Source organism: Moschus berezovskii, chromosome 16 (assembly GCF_049115385.1).
Source record: "Moschus berezovskii isolate FMDL1 chromosome 16, NW_MosBer_1.0, whole genome shotgun sequence".
NCBI lineage: Eukaryota > Metazoa > Chordata > Mammalia > Artiodactyla > Moschidae > Moschus > Moschus berezovskii.
The window spans coordinates 64,005,197-64,021,981 of NC_142475.1; the positions used below are offsets into that span (position 1 = coordinate 64,005,197).

Below are 16,785 nucleotides of genomic sequence, written 5' to 3' on the forward strand. Positions count from 1 at the left end.
CATTCATGGCTGTGTAGCAAGTTTCATTCACGGCTGTGTACCAAGTTTCATTCACAGCTGTGTACCAAGTTTCATTCACGGCTGTGTACCAAGTTTCATTCACGGCTGTGTACCAAGTTTCATTCATGGCTGTGTACCATCCACAAACTTTTGGAGACGTTGGGAAGTTAATTCTCCCACAGAAAGAGAAGAGTGGCTCTTTTTAGCAGAAAGCTTCATATCACATCTCAGCACATCTGGAATCTGATGAAAAGTGGGGGTTATCGTAATGACTCATAGACTCTGCAAATTTGAAATGCCTTTTCAGGGAGAGGAAATCGGGTTCAGTAATAGTGTGCATTATTACTATTATCCCTAAGTTTTATGTAGGGAAGGAGTCTGCAAAGTTTTCTTAAAGGGCCAAATCATAAATATTTTAGGTCTTGTGCACTCTGTGATTTCTGTTGCAGCCACTCAGCACTGCTGGCATAATGTGAAAACGTCCATGGACAATACATAGAAACAAAGACTGTGGCTGTGTCCCAATAAAACTTTATTTACAAAGGCAGTTAGCCATAGTTTATGGTTCACGATACAGAACAATGCAGCTTATGGTGCACTTTCCAATCTCTTACTCTGTTGGAGCTAGAGGAATAAAATTTCTAGGAAAGTAAGTGACTCACTTGAGGTCACCAGCAACCTGATGACACACCTGCAAATCATGCCCAAATGTGCCATGGTCCCCCTTTCAACTGTAATCCCAGCCACCACCAGACACAGGGTACTGCAAAGAATCTGAAAATGGTTTCTTGCACATGGTAGCCAGATACTGAATGGTCTTACTGTACAAAATCTTTAATAAGCCAGAATGTCTAATCGTTCTTCTTTGCTAGAAACTTAAATTTACTGCAGTAAGCAGTTACACTACTGTGAGTATTTTAAAGGCAGGGCCTGGGATCATATTTTCTCATGTGTCTTCAGAACCTAAAACAGGGATCTGAAATTGAAAATCCTATAGGGCCCAGCTAGTTAGCACTAATGAATGAAGTAATGGAATGGAGCATGTGCAGTCCCTCAGTTCAGTTCAATTCAGTTCAGTCGCTCAGTCGTGTCCGACTCTCCGTGACTCCATGAATCACAGCACGCCAGGCCTCCCTGTCCATCACCAACTCCCGGAGTTCACTCAAACTCATGTCCATCGAGTCGGTGATGCCATCCAGCCATCTCATTCTCTGCCGTCCCCGTCTCCTCCTGCCCCCAACCCCTCCCAGCATCAGACTCTTTTCCAGTGAGTCAACTCGTCGCATGAGGTGGCCAAAGTACTGGAGTTTCAGCTTTAGCATCAGTCCTTCCAATGAACACCCAGGATTGATCTCCTTTAGAATGGACTGGTTGGATCTCCTTGCAGTCCAAGGGACTCTCAAGAGTCTTCTCCAGCACCACAGTTCAAAAGCATCCATTCTTCGGCGATCAGCTTTCTTCACAGTCCAAGTCTCACATCCATACATGACGACGGGAAAAACCATAGCTTTGACTAGACGGACCTTGGTTGGCAAAGTAATGTCTCTGCTTTTTAATATGCCATCTAGGCTGGTCATAACTTTCCTTCCAAGGAGCAAGCGTCTTTTAATTTCATGGCTGCAATCAGCATCCGAAGTGATTTTGGAGCCCCAAAAAATAAAGTCTGACACGGTTTCCACTGTTTTTCCATCTATTTCCCATGAAGTGATGGGACCAGATGCCATGATCTTCGTTTTCTGAATGTTGAGCTTCAAGCCAACCTTTTCACTCTCCTCTTTCACTCATCAAAAGGCCTTTGAGTTCCTCTTCACTTTCTGCCATAAGGGTGGTGTCATCTGCATATCTGAGGTTATTGATATTTCTCCCAGCAATCTTGATTCCAGCCTGTGCTTCTTCCAGCCCAGCGTTCCTCATGATGTACTCTGCATAGAAGTTAAATAAGCAGGGTGACAATATACAGCCTTGACGTACTCCTTTTCCTATTTGGAACCAGTCTGTTGTTCCATGTACAGTTCTGACTGTTGCTTCCTGACCTGCATACAGGTTTCTCAAGAGGCAGGTCAGGTGGTCTGGGATTCCCATCTCTTTCAGAATGTTCCACAGTTTATTGTGATCCACACAGTCAAAGGCTTTGGCATAGTCAATGAAGCAGAAATAGATGTTTTTCTGGAACTCTCTTGCTTTCTCCATGATCCAGCGGATGTTGGCAATTTGATCTCTGGTGCCTCTGCCTTTTCTAAAACCTACTTGAACATCTGGAAGTTCACGATTCACGTATTGCTGAAGCCTGGCTTGGAGAATTTTGAGCATGACTTTACTAGGGTGTGAGATGAGTGCAATTGTGTGGTAGTTTGAGCATTCTTTGGCATTGCCTTTCTTTGGGATTGGAATGAAGACTGACCTTTTCCAGTCCTGTGGCCATTGCTGAGTTTTCCAAATTTGCTGGCATATTGAGTGCAGCACTTTCACAGAATCGTCTTTCAGGATTTGAAATAGCTCAATTGGAATTCCATCACCTCCATTAGCTTTGTTCGTAGTGATGCTCTCTAAGGCCCACTTGACTTCATATTCCAAGATGTCTGGTTCCAGGTGAGTGATCACGCCATCGTGATTATCTTTGTCGTGAAGATCTTTTTTGTACAGTTCTTCTGTGTATTCTTCAGTTTTGTCCAATTCACGTGACCACATGGATTAAGCCCTCCGGGCTGCTCTATCCATGGGATTTCCTAGGCAAGAATACTGGAGTGGGCTGACATTTCCATCTCCAGGGAATCTTCCCCACCCAGGGAATGAACTTGCATCTCCTGCATTGGCAGGTGGATTCTTTACCACTAAGCCACCATGGAAGCCACCAGGGAAGTCCCTGTTGGAATGATAGGGAAAAAGGATACTCAGAATCACATGGCTCATGTTCAAGAGGCAACAGCTACTCAAGTTGATACAAATATTGACCTACAGAAATGTCATCCCAGTGCTGCCAAATACTGATATTTTCCAAAGACACTAGAAATCTAGATTTGAATGTGAAATATTCTGATTTTAAATATTGGCAAATTGCTTCCCATTGTAACAAAAGGACAGTACAGATTAACTAAGCAGGACCCCCCAGACAAATGCTGATGGCCCTATTCCACTTGTAAATCACCAGTTTCTGATCACTGATCTTACACAGAGTAGGTGCTCCACAAATGATGACCAGAGGAATTGCATTTCTATTTTATACATGGGCATATGGAGTTCAGTGTTTTCTGTAATAGGTTCAGTGCTCCTTCTGTTAAGCAAAATCTAGTTTCTAGGAGCTCCAGCAATCTCTCCTCCTCACCTCTCTTTTTCATTAGAAAGCTATTGACAAATGTTTTCTCAATCAATTACTGTAATCAGTCAGCTGCAACATTTACAGGTCAGGAGAACACATCAACAACTGTCAGGAGGCCAGACAATCATGATTTCCATTTGTCAAACATGCCATCTCTCCCCGTTACTATGCAACACCATCCGCAAGTGCAGAACCTCACAAATAAGTGGCTGCCACAAGGTCTGTTAAGGGAACAGCCTTGAGAAATGATACCACGATGGACGTGGAGCCAACTGAAAATTCCATGGTTTCTCAGCCACTTAAAACAATGCCACATAATAGAATAATTAAAACAGACACTGAGATATTACAGGAGCAACTAAGCTGTTTTGGACACAAAAGAGCGTAATATCCAGTATAGGAGACATTTATTTTTTATGACCCTCCTAAATTCAGTGGTCTCTAAACACCTATGAGGCTGGTGTGCTCTGGGTCCCTCTGCTTCATGGAAAACATGGTGACAGAGGGAACAGGAGAATGGAGATCTGCTTTTTATCTATTTCTGTCTGTATTTCTTGTTGAGTGACAGAATTTCCAGGGAAACCATATGGTGATTATTAAACATTTATATAATGCCATCTGTATACTCAGGACCTCATGAATCATAAATGCGGCAAGAGCCCTTCTCAGAAAGTGAAGGATTTCTGTAAAAACTAAGCAAATAGAACTAAGGAAATAGAAGGAGGGCAAGTGATGTAAAAGCAAGAAGTGAGGGGACCCTTGAGGCTATCCGAAAACATTGAAAACAGATTGGCTTGGGGTTTAGCAGGGGCAGGGAAGTCATGCTGGAAAATCAATAACAAGAGTAATAGTAATAGCAATTTTTATTTTTGAGCAATTATTATGAGATGGATAAAAAGTTAAGTTCTTTGTAGGGGCTACAGTCCATGGGGTTGCAAAACTCGTGCCCAGAATTATGGTTAAGTTCTTTGTATATATTACCTTGTCCAATCTTCCTGACAATACTGTGTAGTAGGAATAATTATCTCTAAATTATACCTGGAAAAATTGGGACTAAGGGAGAATAAATTATTTGCTTGGGTTCTAAGCAACAGCAGCAGCAACAAGGAACAGTTTTACTTGATGCTGACTACAGCCATATAAAGTAGGGGTTGCCACTTCTTTTTACAGCATTTTGAGCATATCTGAGCTCAGAGAGGTTATATGACTTGCCCAACATCGAAACCTGGTAAGTAGCGGAGATGAAATTTGAGTCCAGGTCTGTGAGGGCTTCCCAGGAGGCTCAGCGGTAAAGAATCCACCTGCCAATGCAGGAGCCACAGGAGACGCGGCTCCAGTCTCTGGGTTGGGAAGATGCCTGGAGGATGAATTGGCCACCACTCCAGTCTTCTTCCCAGGATAATTCCATGGACAGAGGGTCCTGGTGGGCTACAGCCCTTGAGGTCAAAAATAGCTGGACATGACTGAGCGACTGAGAACACATACACCAAGGGGGTCTTAGGTAGTTTCCAACGAATCTTTATTTAGAAACATGTTTATTTGGCTGAGGCAGGTTTGGGTCTTAGTGGTGACACAGACTCTCAGTGGTCGTGGTTGCCTTGGCTTAGTTGCCCTGCAGCATGTAAGATCTTAGTTCTCCAACCTGGGATCGAACCCATGTCCCCTGCACTGCAAGGCAGAGTCTTAACTACTGGACCACCAGGGAAGTCCTTCCAGTCAGTCTTGATGGTCATGAAGACTCAGTAAATGTTGTAATTTCTTTTAACACTTTCTGGCTTGGATGCATACGCATGACACAGGTACAAGAGGAGGATCTTTCTCTGATGTGCCCTCCCTCCTGAAGGTTGTGATATTCACTTTTTCCTTTCACTTCAGTTCAGTCAGTCAGTCGTGTCCTACTTTTTGTGACCCCATGGACTGTAGCACGTCAGACTTCCCTGTGCATCACCAACTCCAGGAGCTTGCTCAAACTCACGTCCATTGAGTTGGTGATGCCATCCAACCATCTCATCCTCAGTTGTCCCTTTTTCCTCCCGCCTTCAATCTTTCCCAGCATCAGGGTCTTTTCCAATGAGTTGGTTCTTCACATCAGGTGGCCAAAATATTGGAGTTTCAGTCCTTCCAATGAATATTCAGGATTGATTTCCTCTAGGATTGACTGGTTGGATCTCCTTGCAGTCCAAGGGACTCTCAAGAGTCTTCTCCAACACCGCAGTTCAAAAGCATCAATTCTTCAGTGCTCAGATTTCTTTACAGTCCAACTCTCACATCCATACATTACTACTGGAAAAACCATAGCCTTGACTAGATGGACCTTTCTCAGCAAAGTAATGTCTTTGCTTTTTAATATGTTGTCTATGTTGGTCAAAGCTTTTCTTTTTCCTTTAATGGCAGGTCATTGTCTAGAGGAATAACGAAAATATTGTTAGCAGTAATTATAAAAATAATGAGGACAACTACTTTTTACTCGTGCCCAGAATTGTGGTTAAGTTCTTTGTATATATTACCTTGTCCAATCTTCCTGACAATACTGTGTAGTAGGAATAATTATCTCCAAATTATACCTGGAAAAATTGGAACTAAGGGAGAATAAATTATTTGCCAAAGGGTATGAATTTAGTTGACTCCACTCTAAACATTAGGCTATAATTGGCAGTGAAAGAAGGGGATTTAGGAGTAAAATAGGCCAATCCCTTCAACATAAAGGTCCCAGAGAGGGCAAGAAATTAGCAAGGAGACAAGGCAGGAAGGTCAAATGGATGCCATGGCAGCTGACTCTTCTCCCAGTGCTTTTCTCCAAGTTGTATCTTTTTTCTTACTTGCTTCTGTTCTTTTATATTTTGGGAAAGCAAAGCCAAGCCCAGGAGCAATTGTGTCATTTGTACATACAAACAAAAAGCACAAGAAACCCAGAATAGTACTCACATCAAGATTTGGGGAACTGCCTGATTAAAGATAGTTTGATCTAGGCTTCAGAAAAACCACATCAGGTTCCTCTTACAGCTTGATGCAGGTGGCTCTGACAGTGGTCACTGAGATGGGAAAATGAATGATTGAACGGAAAGGAACAATCACTGTTGATTAAATGGCAGCAACAGACACAGACCTAGGTCTGGTTCCCTCAGTGCATTTTTGCAAGGAAGAAAGCCATCAGTCTTGAAGATTTCCCCACCCAATATGAGGATCTCTAATTTATTACATACATATATTAGACTGGATTTTTAGAGCAATATGATTTTTTATTTATAGGAGAATTTAAATACGGCATTTTTCAAAGTGTAAACTTCAGATCTAGCCTATCAGCTAGAGTCATAAATCATGACTGTTTCATTTCCAAATCATTAGGGAGACTGAAAGCTTAAAGTATTTAATTTATCCAAACCACATGGGGTAGTTTATCATTGTGCATGATGTACCATTTTTTTATTCTGATGCTGACTAGTAAAATTTTGAACAAATCATGCTGAGTTTGGGGGATGTATGAAGGCAATGCAAATCTTCTCCATCTCTAAGGAGTAGGTAACATGAGAATCCCCATGAAACATTTGCAGAAATGGAAGTTTATATAATACTTATGGTATCTCCCTTATGTGACAGGATGGCTCATAAGAACCTGTTCTGCATGGATAAATTGAATGTTTTTGTAAGAGGATAAAATGTGGTGATTTGATTGAAATGGACGGCATGATTGAATAAGACATGCAAAATGTACTAGTCCCCTCTTGGTTAGAAAACACATTTTTCCCTCCATTTACAAGTCTTTCCCTGAAAATAAAGTGAATCCTACAACACCTGTCTTGAAAATTAACTTGTATTAACAGGAAACAGTCTCGGATTCCTTGGTGAGTAAGTCTTTTTTTCTATGACTCAGAATTCCATACAGTCTCAAGTACAAGACTAGAGTAGTTGGGTTCAGTCAGTTCAGTTCAGTTCAGTCGCTCAGTCGTGTCCGACTCTCCACGACCCCATGAATCACAGCACGCCAGGCCTCCCTGTCCATCACCAACTCCCGGAGTACACTCAAACTCATGTCCACAGAGTCGGTGATGCCATCCAGCCATCTCATTCTCCGTCGTCCCCTTCTCCTCCCGCCCCCAACCTTTCCCAGCATCAGTCTTTTCCAGTGAGTCAACTCATCGCATGAGGTGGCCAAAGTATTGCAGTTTCAGCTTTAGCATCAGTCCCTCCAATGAACATCCAGGATTGATCTCCTTTAGAATGGACTGGTTGGATCTCCTTGCAGTATAAGGGACTCTCAAGAGTCTTCTCCAACACCACAGTTCAAAAGCATCGATTCTTCGGCGATCAGCCTTCTTCACAGTCCAACTCTCACATCCATACATGACCACGGGAAAAACCATTGCCTTGACTAGACGGACCTTGGTTGGCAAAGTAATGTCTCTGCTTTTTAATATACTATCAAGGTTGGTCATAACTTTCCTTCCAAGGAGCAAGCGTCTTTTAATTTCATGGCTGCAATCAGCATCTGCAGTGATTTTGGAGCCCAAAAAAACAAAGTCTGACACTGTTTCCACTGTTTTTCCATCTATTTCCCATGAAGTGATGGGACCAGATGCCATGATCTTTGTTTTCTGAATGTTGAGCTTCAAACCAACCCCTTTTTATACTTAGGGTACAGGTATTTATTAGGATAACAAAGATTTAATATGTTAACAATGACCAAATCTGAGATTTAAGCTCAGATCTGTTTTGGCTCCAAAGCCCCCAAGATGAAGCAATCTCAGTGGCATCCAGTATTTTTCTTTTAAGAGATCAACAGACAGCTCTAGGCAGGAGTAGCTGATGTGAATGTAATTTTCTCCTTAGCTTAAAATGGGTTAGTCTCCCGAGTATGACTCTACATTTACCCGTTGTTTTTATTTTTGCATTGCAGCCTTCATTTGTATCTGCACTCCCAGATTCATTGCAGCATTATTCATAATAACTGAGATGTGAAAACAAACCAAGTGTCCATGACAGATGGGTAGATAAAGAAAATGTAGTCTATGCTATGTACAATAGAACATTATTCAGCTTTAAAATCAAAGGAAATCCTGCCATTTGCAACAACATGGATAAATCGGAGGACATTATGCTAAGTGAAATCAGCCAGTCACAGAAGGACAAATACCTCCTGATTCCACTTATATGAGATACCTATAGTAGTCAAACTCACAGAAGCCGAGAATACAGTAGTGGTTGCCAGGGACTGGGGGATGGTGGAGATGGCAAGTTGTTATTCAATGAGTCTAAAGCTTGTTATGCTAATGAATAAAATCTAAAGATCTGCTATACAAAGCAGTGCCTGTAATTAACAATATGGTATTGTGTGCTTTAAAATTTATTGAGAATAGACCCTATATTAAGTGTTGTTACCATAAAATAAGAATAACAACAAAGGGACATAAAGAAACTAGGAAGTGTTGATATGCCTTCTACTTTGATTGTGGTAATGGTATCATGAGAGTTTGCAGATATCCATGCTCATCAAATTGTCACAATTAATATGCACAGTTTTTATGTCAATTATTATTCAAAAAGCTGTTCAGAAAAGAAGCAATTCTCGTATTCTTGCAATGAACTGAGTGTTGTGTTAGGTGACGGACATTCCATCCTAGACCTGCAAGTGCTAAATTCCAAATCTGGTGCTGACAGCACCCGAAGTTACTTTCCAGGCTCATGCTGTAACTCTTCAGTTCAGTTCAGTTCAGTCGCTCAGTCGTGTCCGACTCTCCGCGACCCCATGAATCACAGCACGCCAGGCCTCCCTGTCTATCACCAACTCCCGGAGTTCACTCAGACTCATCTCCATCGAGTCGGTGATGCCATCCAGCCATCTCATTCTCTGTCGTCCCCATCTCCTCCCATCCCCAATCCCTCCTAGCATCAGACTCTTTTCCAGTGAGTCAACTCGTCGCATGAGGTGGCCAAAGTATTGGAGCTTCAGCTTTAGCGTCAGTCCTCCCAATGAACACCCAGGATTGATCTCCTTTAGAATGGACTGGTTGGATCTCCTTGCAGTCCAAGGGACTCTCAAGAGTCTTCTCCTGTAACTCCAGGCAACTCTAAAACCTTTACATGCAAACATCTCCTATCTATCTCCGTTAATTTTTAAGTTGAGGAAGTCATGAAACAGATCTGAGCCTAAATTTCCTTATCTGCAAAATGGAAATAATAGCTCCTTTCTAGTTTGGGAAGATTAGAGGAGCTAAGGTAATATAAAATATAAAGAATAACAATAGTTATACTTTTCTGGTGGTGCAATGGTTAAGACCCCATGTTTCCAAGGCAGGGGTGTAGGTTCTATTATTACTATTATTGGGCTTAAAGTTAACAATTAACTCTGAGCACTTAGCGTGATCTAAACAATCCACGTTTTTCATTTCACATAACCTTCACTACAACCTAAAGCTAGAGGTAATAATATTATTCTCATTTTGTAGATGAGTAAACTGAGGCTTAAGAGAGATTAAGAACTTGCCCAAGGTCATGGCTTAGGACACCAACATGGCATGATTTTCATAATTCTCCATGACTTGGTAATACAGCCTGAGAGAGTCATGAAAAGTGTAAGAAGGCTGGAATTTTTGTGTCCAGCTTTGAGACAAGTCGGGAAATACTCGTGTGTCTGGGGGATATCTTAAGTTTGGTTACATGTTCCCGTGCCTCAGGTCTGTCACATCTGATTGCAAATGTTTCAGTGGGCCACACGTGACAGCCAAATCTTCCTTCTCAGCAAGGGAAGGGGACACTCGTATTTAATTAACCTTCTTTCATATTTAAGGCTATACGGTGTGTTTATCTCATTTTGTCCTCATAATAACATTTTGTGGTGGGTGCTTATATCCATGTTTGTGTGTGTGTGTGTGTGTACTCAGTTGTATCTGACTCTTTGTGATTCCATGGACTGTAGCCTGCCAGGCTCCTCTCTCCATGGAATTTCCCAGGCAAGAATATGGACTGCCAATTCCTTCTCCAGGGGATCTTCTCGACTCAAGGATCGAGTTTGCATCTCCTGCGTATCCTGCATTCCAGGCGGATTCTTTACCACCACTGAGCCACTGGGGAAACCCTGATTTGATTCTAGTCCCAACATTATTATTCTAGCCCTGTGTTAGTTCCCAAATCACTCCCCCTCTTGGATCTCCTTTTCCTCTCTTGCGTGAGTATAACCATTCTTGTCTTCGTAGAAGGGTCAATTCAGTTCACGTAACCAGAAGGCTTTGGGAAGCTGCATGTTGTGATGCCAGAGTGGTATAAAGAATTCATGACTGAGCTTTCTCCAGGACTGCTGCTTCCCACAAGAACTCTGTGGAGCAGAATTGAGCTTTGTGTCATTCATGCAAAAGTAAGCAAAAAAAAAAAAAATATATATATATGTATACACACACACGCATATATATACACACACACATAAAATAAAAGGAAAAGAGGGAGGCAAGTATTAATTTGAATGGGTGAGCCAGTCAGTAAATATGGAATTGGTGAGAGCACAGCAGACCGATCTCTTCTCCCAGGGACCTTGCATTCAAGCAAGCTGAGCTCCATGTCAGGCATCTTATTGACTTCATTTTTGCATGTGTGCGTGCTTAGTCACTTCAGTCCTGTCTGACTCTTTGTGACCCTATGGGCTGTAGCCTACCAGGCTCCTCTGTCCATGGGGTTCTCCAGGCAAGAAGACTGGAGTGGGTTGCCATTTCTTCCTTCAGGGGATCTTCCTGACCCAGGGATTGAACCCACGCTTCCCGCATCTCCTGCACTGCAGGTGAATTCTTAGCCCAATGAGCCATCTGGGAAGCCCAGATTTCATTCTTACATCCCAGTAAATTACCTGCTCTGAGTCGGTATTGGGATTCCCATTGTACAGATTGGAAAATGAAGTTTAGAGAGTTGATACGACTCTCTGAAGTGAGTAAATGACAGAGTCGGGTCCAGCTCCAGTCCATGTTGTATTGTTCATGATCTTTCAGCCAAGGAAGTTTTATTCAGAGATGAAACTAAGCACCATCCACTGTGTTTCCCAAACAGGGCTTGAGCTCTGGAGGGAGTTACTGTCCGAGTACGACCCAATGGTATACTCATGAGAAAAGACACTGAACAAGACAGGATTTGAAAAGCCTCCAGTCAGAATGCCCACTAATGTTCGAGGAGAATAGAGAAGAGCGGGCAAGACCAAGAATATGAAGCTGACGACACTGCCTGCCTTCGTGGGATGGGACTACCGCTGGCACCAGGAGTGGCAGGCAGATGAAGGGAAATGGAGAATAATACACTTGAATAGTCTATTGGGATTCCTCTGTTTCAGAATAACCTTGCACATATTATCCCATTCAGACCTGCCCTTCCGCCGTGCCCCTCCACCATGCTAGCTACTTCAGCACTCATTCTCTCTCCCTGGGCTTTATGCATGCCTCAGCTTCCTGCCTCCTTCCCTGGGGGTGAGGGGGAGTGACTTTTGGAGAGGCAGATCTGGCCGCGTGGCTCTCTGAGCAGACTCCCGTTACGGGACTTCTCACCCCGTTGCAGCTGAGAGAACAGGAGTCCAGTTCTTCCCCCTCCTCCCAGGGCTCTCCGTGCCCTTCCCGCCTCAGTCTCCGCGCTTTCTCATCACGCTAATGCTTACCGTCCCCACTCTGCTGAGCGCCTCACGACTCCTTGATGTTCTGAGCACCCTAGATCCTTGGGGATCTTTCCATCTCCTTTGCCTCCATCCGTTCTTCTTTTCTCAATTAAACCCCACTTTTCTTTCAAGTCGCAGCCCCACTATCGGCTGGTAAGATCTTTCCATTTAGAATCGGTTCCTACCCACGCCGTGTTGCCACCACTCTTTGTTGACAATACTGGCATTTTAAATCACGGCGTGGGATGATGGTTTATAGGGACTGGAATTGATAGTATGTGTCTGCTACCTCATTAGAATCCCTGAGGTCAGGGCTTCGGTCTTTTTCATCTTTATGTCTTTAGAGCTTGGCACATTGCCTGGGACATGGCAGAGATAGGAGGCTGTGGAAGTAAATGAGGATTCACTCTATCAGTAGAAAATAGAAACCACTCTAGTTATTTTAACGGGCAGAATTTAACAGAGTCAATTGGTGAAGTGTGAGAGGACTGCAAAAGCAAAAAGAATGAAATGACCACAGGAAGCAGTTATTAACCCTAAGTGTGAAGGAAAGAAAGGAGGCTGGGGGTCATCAGATATAAGAAGTTTGGAAGAGGGAGGTGAAGAGGTGCTGGGAGGTGGTACTGGCTGGTACTGTACCTCTGCAGGGACAGGATGGGGCCTTAGAACAATAACAGTACTCCCTGGTGGGGTTGTTTTGAGGATGATATGGAAGAATTAATGTAAGAAGGTTTAGCACTGTGCCTGGCACAAACTGAGTCCTTCATAAAGGTAAACCCTTATTGCCCAAGGTGACGGCGGTGCTACTATGTGTGACGCAGAGGGCTCTGGGGACAGGCAGGATCTTGTCGATTCTCATGGCTCTGCTCTCTTGCCTGCAGGGTTGGGTTGAATTGAAGATTATAGATAATTTGTGTAAATAACCAGAACAATGACTGCCATGGAATAAGTGGAAACTCCATTCTTTCAGTTGTTCGGTAACCCCCACTGTCCCCGAATAAAACACAACACTGGAGGCATCTTTGACTTCTCTTTCTCCTACCTCCCAAGCACCAACCATCAGCAAATCCATTTGGCTCTGCCTTCAGAATATGTGTATGTTTGGACCATTTGTCACCACCTCTGCTGCTGTTCTAGAAAGAATTGTCCCTAGGAGTGGAAACCTCAGAGGAACTATTTGAAACATGGTTGTGGTTAAAAGGTTTCATAAATAAATAAAAGGTTTCATACAATCAGGATGCCATAATTTTCTCTCTCTCTCTATTCCCATTCCTAACAAAGAGAAGTCTTTTCAATAAAATTTGATTTTTTAAAAAATATTTTACACAAATATGTGTAAAATGAGCTCTATTGCTCATTCATGTTAATAGTATTAAAAATTCTGATATGGAGGTGTGAAGGAATATTTATTCATCACAAGTCCATGAAGATTTTAGAGCCAAGGTTGTGAAACTTTTGCAGGTACCAGACTGACCCAAAGTACTTGTTAAAACAGATATTGCTACACCTTATCCCCAGAGTTTTTGATTCAGTAAGTCTGAGATGGGGACCAATACACAGCCTTTCCAACAACTCCCCAAGTGAGGCTGATGTTGCTGGTCCGAGGACTACACTTTGAGAACCACTGATTGAGAAGGCTGAAAGAGAAGTGAAGGCTTGTTGAAGTCAAACCCCAGGTTAGGAAATCCATGCACTACTATTTGTATGATTAAGCCGCAAATCTATCTCTTTAGACCTTACTCAGAATTCTGTGTAACAGAACCCTGTTTTTAGACAGATTCATTTTATTATCAATTTTCCTAGCTTCTAGATTATAGGAATACATGAATAATGAGAAACACTGGCCTTAACTGGAGAAAAACATTTATGAAAAAAAAACTGGAGGAAAAAGCATTGCCTGAGAAAGAGGGGGAAGTGAGAAACTAGGTAAGGCAGATGTATGAAGTTAAAATATTTAAGTGCCAGCTCTGGTTTAATGAAGGGGCAATCGTGAATACTTTATTAGCTCTCAAATCTGATGTCCAGTATAAAACCCTCTGGCCACATGTGGCTATTGAACATCTGAGATGTGATCAGTCTGAATGGAGTTGTGCTGTGTACATAAGATGCATGTGGAACTTTGAAGGCTATGGAAAAGAATGTAAAATATGCCGTTCATGATTTTTAAACACTGAATGCATGTTGAAATGGTAACATTTAGGATATATCAAGTTAAGATCTGTTATTAAAATTAATTATAATCTATTTCCTTTGACTTTTTAAAAAGTGTTTATTGAATTTGTTACAACACTGTTTCTGTTTTAGGTTTTCTGGCCATGAGGCATGTGAGATCTTAGCTCTTCAACCAGGGATCAAACCTGCCCCCCTGCATTGGAAGGTGACGTCCCAACCACTGGACGGCCAAGGAAGTCTCTTCCCTTGACTTACAAAAAAAAAAAAATTATCCGTTTTTCATTTTTTTCTCTTGACTTTTCTTAAACCTGGATCCTAGAAAATTAAAAATCACCTGAGTGGCTCACATTTGATTTCTGTGGGAAAGCACTGCTTTGGAACATGTCATTATATTACAGCTTTTGCAGTATTTTTTATTATTATTCTGAGTAATAACGGCAGGATGGGAGGGTGGTGATTCAAGATCACTGACTTCCTTGAGGGCAGAATGACTTATTATTTGCAGGGTCTACCCCAAAGCCAGAGCCTTTCAGTGCCTGGCCCATGAGAAGTGTGTATTTTATGTTTGTTGAAAGCATGAATACATAAGTGAGTGGATGAAAGAGTAAAAATGTTTGAAGTATTCTGCTTAAGAAAGTGAGAGTGGGCTTTCAGAAATATTTCCAGCAAAAGTGGGTAGGATTTTAGAATTCTGAGTCTTTAAAGGTTACAGTAAGCTTCAGTTTTCTGAAAAATGCATGAAGGAGAGGTGCCTCATTCTCTAACAATTCAGGATGGATGATCTGCTACTGTCTTTAGATTTAAAATGCCTCTTTCCCTCCAAACAACACATAAATATTTAAACAACAATTGTACTGTAACTTAGTAGCTCGTGAATCATTTATTGAATGTACTTGGATTTGACATACTTATCATACTTGAATTAAGAAGTTGTAAAATAGGAAGTGAAAAGTCCTGGGTTTAAAACTCAGAAGGCTAGAATTAGAATCTGTCAAATCTCCCATTTATTAGTCACCAATGCCCCAAAGTTACGCAAGTCTTGTGTTATACAAATGGTGTCTTAGGTGCATTCTTCCCTAAGGCACATGCTACGGTTTTAGATGGGCAGGATGCTTTTGCTCAATACTGTAAGCACAAAATGGTCTTGTGTCCAGGTGCAAACTAAAAACAAGAATGCAAGGTGGGAAGAGGGAGGAGGAGAAGCTATCCTTTGTTCTGTTGCTGTGAAGATTCTTGCTGCTCCAGCCTGTGTTAGTTAACCAGCACTGTTTCTGGGTGAGCCCCTCTTTTTTTTTATAAAACTGGAGAACAATTGGAAAGAATATATGTAAAATGGTTTCACCTAGAATTAAATCTGTAAACAAGAATGAAATGTGAAGAAAGCCAACACATTTCTTTCATTATACTTCAACAGTGAAAAACATTTTGAATATAATACATTAAAAATACAGTGTCCACTGCTGCTTTGTTCAATATGGTAGCCACTAACCATATGTGGCCATTTAAATTCAAATTGGATGCAGCAGCATGGATGGACCTAGAGATTATCACACTAAAGTGAAGTAGGTCAGGCAGAGAAAGGCAAATATCATATATCACTTACATGTGGAATCTTAAAAAGTGATACAAATGAATTTATTTACAGAATAGAAATAGACTCACAAACATAGAAAACAAACATGATTACTAAAGGGGAACAAGGAGAGAGGGATAAATTGGGAACTTGGGATTAACAGATACATGCTACTGCATATAAAATAAACAACAATGACAAGGGAACTATATTCAATATCATATAATAATCTATAATGGAAAAGAATCTGAAAAAGTATATATATATATATCACTGAATCACTTTGTTATACATCTGAAACTACAGTTAATCAACTATACTTATATAATTATCAATTATATAACCATGTATAGTATATAACTATACTTATATAGTTAATCAACTATACTTCGGTTAGAAGGAAATTTAAAAAAATCAAGTTAAAATCCATGACCCACCTCCCAGAATATTGGAAATAAAAGCAAAAATAATCAAATGAGACCTAATTAAAATCAAAAGCTTCTGCACAGCAAAGGAAACTCTAAGCAAGGTGAAAAGACAGCCTTCAGAATGGGAGAAAATAATAGCAAATGAAGCAACTGACAAAGGATTAATCTCAAAAATATACAAGCAGCTCCTGCAGCTCAGTTCCAGAAAAATAAACGACCCAATCAAAAAATGGGCCAAAGAACTAAACAGACATTTCTCCAAAGAAGACATACAGATGGCTAACAAACACATGAAAAGATGCTCAACATCCCTCATTATCAGAGAAATGCAAATCAAAACCACAATGAGGTACCATTTCACACCAGTCAGAATGGCTGCTATCCAAAAGTCTACAAGCAATAAATGCTGGAGAGGGTGTGGAGAAAAGTGAACCCTCTTATGCTGTTGGTGGGAATGCAAACTAGTACAACCACTTTGGAGAACAGTGTGGAGATTCCTTAAAACACTGGAAATAGAACTGCCATACGACCCAGAAATCCCACTGCTGGGCATACACACCGAGGAAACCAGAATTGAGAGAGACACATGTACTCCAATGTGCATCGCAGCACTGTTTATAATAGCCAGGACATGAAGCAACCTAGATGTCCATTGGCAGACGAATGGATAAGAAAG

The 16,785-nt window shown here is 41.6% G+C and overlaps 1 long non-coding RNA gene across 1 annotated transcript in view; it reads left to right on the forward strand.

Moving 5' to 3' along the window:
* Nucleotides 1–16,334, forward strand: part of LOC129560462 (uncharacterized) — a 29,444-nt gene extending 13,110 nt beyond the window's left edge. The window contains exon 3 of the long non-coding RNA XR_008686771.2: nucleotides 14,241–16,334. This is a non-coding gene — a long non-coding RNA (uncharacterized LOC129560462). The remainder of the gene's footprint in view (nucleotides 1–14,240) is intronic.
* Nucleotides 16,335–16,785: the final 451 nt, after the last annotated feature.